We start from the raw sequence: 4,654 nt of genomic DNA, 5'->3' as shown, positions 1-4,654 counted from the left end.
TGGGGACAGAGCCCTGCAGACAGCCGAATGGATACTGAGAGGCAGGTAGCAAGACGCAGGTCCACCTGAGGGCTGGGGACGGAGGCCAGCCCTGGGGTTCGGGGGGTGGGGGTTCCACTTACGAGGTGGGGAAGGAGCCATGCAGGGGTTCCGGGTCACGAAGGAGCACGTGACAGTGGAGAGGCGGAGTGGGGGGCGGGGTCTGCATTCTCTGAGTGTCCTTTTCCTCGCTGGCTTACAGGAGCCGACACACGTGCCGCGAAGGAAGTGACGGGAAACGCTGGGCCCGTGGGCCCGGAAGTATTAGAAACAGTGGCAAAATGTTTAAACACTCAAGTGTTACAATCGTAGGAAACCAATGAACTAACTTGTGATCTAAGTTGACAGTGGAATTTATGCATTGCCGTTGAGTCACGCCCCTGAAAGACACACAATGCCATGGGGGAAAAGTCCCTTATGTGTTTTAAAAGTTAGATCGCAAGACCGCTTGCTGCATATCTCAATTTATAAAAAAAAAAAATGAGTGCACAGAGCAAGAGCTTGATCATGGACCGATAGCTATAGAGTGACAGCCTTTTCTACATCTGTACGTAGAAAGACAGCCAGAGAGTCCGGGAAACGTCACCGGCAGGTACGGCGGGGTAGGGCGATTATGATTCGCAATGGTATTTGTTGGACTTCTCTGTAGTTTGAAAATTTTCTAGAATGCATGTCTTATTTTGGAATCGATAACATAATAAATGCTGGTTATGTTCTGAGTGCAGAGACCAAGGGTTACCTTGGAAACCGGAAGCAGGGGAGGGAGCAGGGGAGAGTCGGGGGCGGAGCCGCGGGTTTCAGTGGCTCCTCCCTCCCAGGGCAGAGTCCCGCCCACCGGCGTCTGCTCGCCCTGGCCGGACGCGGCCGCTTCTCCTCCGTGTTTCTGTCGGTTTGTTTCTGTCTTTTCCTGTCTTGCAACCAACGACCAGCCCGTGTGCAGTGTGGGCCCGGCACCTCTAACGGCCACGTGGCTCGTGCGCGTGCGTGTGTGCACGTGTCACAAAGTCAGATCGCTCACTAGGAACTGAATGTAAGAATTTTGAGCGAAACTTTTGGGGGAAGAGGGGTAAACTCGAGAGTTTCTTTACAAACAGAGATTCTGGTAGATTATTTCATACTTGTTCACGTCAGAGAAAGGTTTCTTAACACCTTCTCCTGGGAGGAAACGGCTCCCAGTGACCGGCCACGGAGGGCGCCGCTCACAGAAGACCTGACGCCCCCGCTGCACGACCCCTTCGTCCTTTTTATTTGTAAGTCGGCGCGGGCGAGAGCGTGCCAGAATGTGCTGCGCGTGGCTGTGCATGGGCGTCATTTTGTCGCATGCACCAAGAACAGGCACACGGCTGTCATCACGACACGACCTAGAGACCCGACCTCTTTCGACGGAAAGCGCAGGAAGTCCAGGACTGAGCCCTTGCGATGTCTCCTGCATCCTGTCGCCAAGTTCGCGAGTGAATGTTGCGTCGAATGCCACCGCCCCTGAGAAGCCTGAGCTGTCACACACAGAGCCTCTGCCCCTCCCCCCTCCCGTGACAGCACTGCCCGGCCAGGCTGACAGCCACCGTGAGTAGGCTGCCCTGGGGCTCCCCGGGGTGCCCGGCGCGTGCACCCCAGGGAGCCGGGTTGCGTACAGGCCACACTGTGGCCACAGGAGAGGCAGCCGCACTGTCACGGGCATGGCCGAGCCTCCTGCTGACTCGTGAAATCGCTGGGGTGGCACGGCGCCCCGTGTCTCCTAAGGACCCAGGTCCCCCGCCCAGCACTGCTGGTTAGGGCCCCACGGGGCTTTCTCAGAGGACACAGCTTAACCCATGGCCGTTTCTCTGTGCACCGCCAACAGGATGTGTCCATGTGTATGCAGATAGATGAGTGACGGGTAGACGATAGACTGACAGATGATAGATGATAGGTGATGGATGGATGGATGGATATAGATAGATGAGAGATGATAGATAGATGATAGAGAGAGAGAGAGAGATGATAGATAGATAGGTAGGTAGGTAGATAGATAGATAGATAGATAGATAGATAGATAGATAGATAGATACATGATAGATAATGGAGGGATGGATGGATGGATGGGAGAGAGGGAGAGAGGATAGATAGATACAGGTAGATGATAGATGATAGAGATTTATTTTAAAGAATTGGCTCACATAATTGGGGAATCTCGAAGAGTCAAAAAAAAGTCTGATGGGGTTGACCAGCAGGCTGAAGACTCACGGGCTGTCCGCTGCCAGAATTCCTCCTCGCTCAGGAAGGGTCAGTCTTTGTTCTATGCAGGCCTTCACCTGATTGGATAAGGCCCACCCACGCTGGGAAAGGCAATCCGCCTCACTCAAAGTCCACCAATTCAAAACTCCCTCACAGAATCACCTGGAATAATATTTTTTAAATTCAATTTATTTACACTTTAAAAAAAAGTTCAGCCGTTTCTCCTACCGCTCCACAAATCTGCATCTTGCAACCACAGATATGTTCTCTGTGTCTATGAGCCGGTTTTTTTTTTAGACTCCACTTATAAGGGAAATCATATGGTATTTGTCTTTCTTTGATCTATTTCACTCCACATAATGCTCTCAAGGTCTATCTCGTCACAAAGGGCAGGATTTTATTCTTTCTATGGCTGAATCATATATAAATATATATAATTCGACCCAAGTGTCCACCAACAGATAAATGGGTCACAACTTCTCCCTCCGTTCATGTACCGATGGACACTTGGGTTGTTTCCATAACTCGGCTGTTACAAGTAACGCCGTCCACATCTTTTCGAATTCATGTCTTCATTTCCTTTGGATAAACATCCAGAACTGGAGTTGCTGGGTCACAAGGCAGCTCTATTTTTAACTTTTCGAGGCCGCTCCACACTGTTTTCCACCATGGCTGCGCCAGTGCGCGATCTCTCCGGCAGTGCACGAGGCCCCCTTTTCTCCGCAACGTCGCCGACACGCGTGACCTGTTGTCTTTTTGATAAGGGCCTTTCCGCCGGTGCGAGGCGGCATCTCACTGTGCTTCCAATTTGCGTTTCCCTGATGGTCAGTGACGTTGAACATCTTTTCATGTACCTGTTGGCCATCCGTGTGTCCTCTCTGGAAAGAAATGTTCATTCAGCTCCTCTGCCCATTTTTTAAAGCAGATTTTTTTTTTGCTATTGAGCTGTACACCTTCTGTATGTGTTTTGGATATTAGCCCCTTATCAGACGTGCGATCTGTAACGATTTGCTCCCACTCAGTGGGTCGCCTTTGCACTTGGTTAGTTTCGTTTGCTGTGCAGAAGCTTTTCGTCTGATGGGGGCTCCCTCTTTGGTTTTTGCTTCTGTTGCTTTAGCTTTCGGTGTCAGATTCGAAAAGTCATCTATGGCAAGGGGCTCGCCGCCTGTTTCCTCCTAGTGTTAGGATCTCGGGTCTGATGTCCCAGTCTTCGATCCACTCTGAGTGATTCGTGTGCGTGCGGTGAGACGGGCCCCGCCTCACTCTCTTTCGTGGGCTGTCCGATTCCCACGCCCCGTTTCCTGCAGAGACTCTCCTCTCCCCGTCGTGCATCCGTGGGTCCTCTGCAGTACAATAAGTGACCATAGATGCGTGGGTTTACTTCTGGGTCCTCTGTTCTGTTTCCAGAATAACATTTGATGGGATTTCCGGGCGGCATGGCCCAGCCACGTTGACACATTAAATAGCGCATCACAGGTGGATGACGTGGCTGCCACCAGGACCTTGTCCCAGAACCCGTGATGCCCACCCTCTCTCCCCAGAGACGCTGAAGCAGACCCCGGGCAACAGCTGTGGCAGCAACAGCCGCAGGGCTGGGGACTCTGCCGACTGGGTCAGCGGAGCGCGTGGTGACCACCGACGCAACGGTCTAGGCGCACGGCGGCCCGTGACACCAGCTGCCAGTCACTGCCATGTGCCAGGGCTCCGAGGGCAGAACTGACCACGTAGCCTCCTCCCAGTGACCCTGCCACCATCATCCCACACACACCGTCAGCTCTTGGAGCGAGAGGGTCTCCTTGTCACCGGAGCCTGGCCAGGAGGCGCTCGAGCAAGCACTTGCCGCCGGTCCACTGAGATGGACAAGGCCGCCTGTCCGAACCACCCTGTGCACCAGCCCACGATCCGCCACCCAGTGTCCAGACCAGTGCTGTGGAGTTTGTCTCAGGAACTAGAGGTAACATCGAATGCCCGGAGCTGGATGTCATTAAATGGTTCCAGGACGGTCCCAAGGAGTTAAAACACCATTTTCTGTTGCAATGTTAACATTAAAAATACAACTTATCTCCGGTTTCCTCAATGTGCTCAATGCACAGAAAAGGGCTATAAATAAATCATCTGACAAAAGCAGGGAAGCGTCCAGGTGTTAATTTATTCATACCGTTCTGTGCCCAGGGGGCCGAAAGGGTCTTCAAAAGGATTTAAAATAACTGAACGTTTACCCAATGCAAAGCACAGGGGCTTCTGTTTTCTCCTTCTGCAGCAACCTGAGCCACAAACCAAACTCAGGGTGAATCTCCCAGCCTTCCAGAGATGGCTGGAGACGTGGGCGCACCAGAAGCCACACCATGAGGCTAAATGATGCCACCGAGACACAAATAAGCTGCCACGGGAACAAGAAACA

The sequence above is a fragment of the Pteropus vampyrus genome, unplaced genomic scaffold, assembly GCF_000151845.1.
Source record: "Pteropus vampyrus isolate Shadow unplaced genomic scaffold, Pvam_2.0 Scaffold235, whole genome shotgun sequence".
Taxonomy (NCBI): Eukaryota; Metazoa; Chordata; class Mammalia; order Chiroptera; family Pteropodidae; genus Pteropus; species Pteropus vampyrus.
This window is presented reverse-complemented; position numbering follows the sequence as displayed.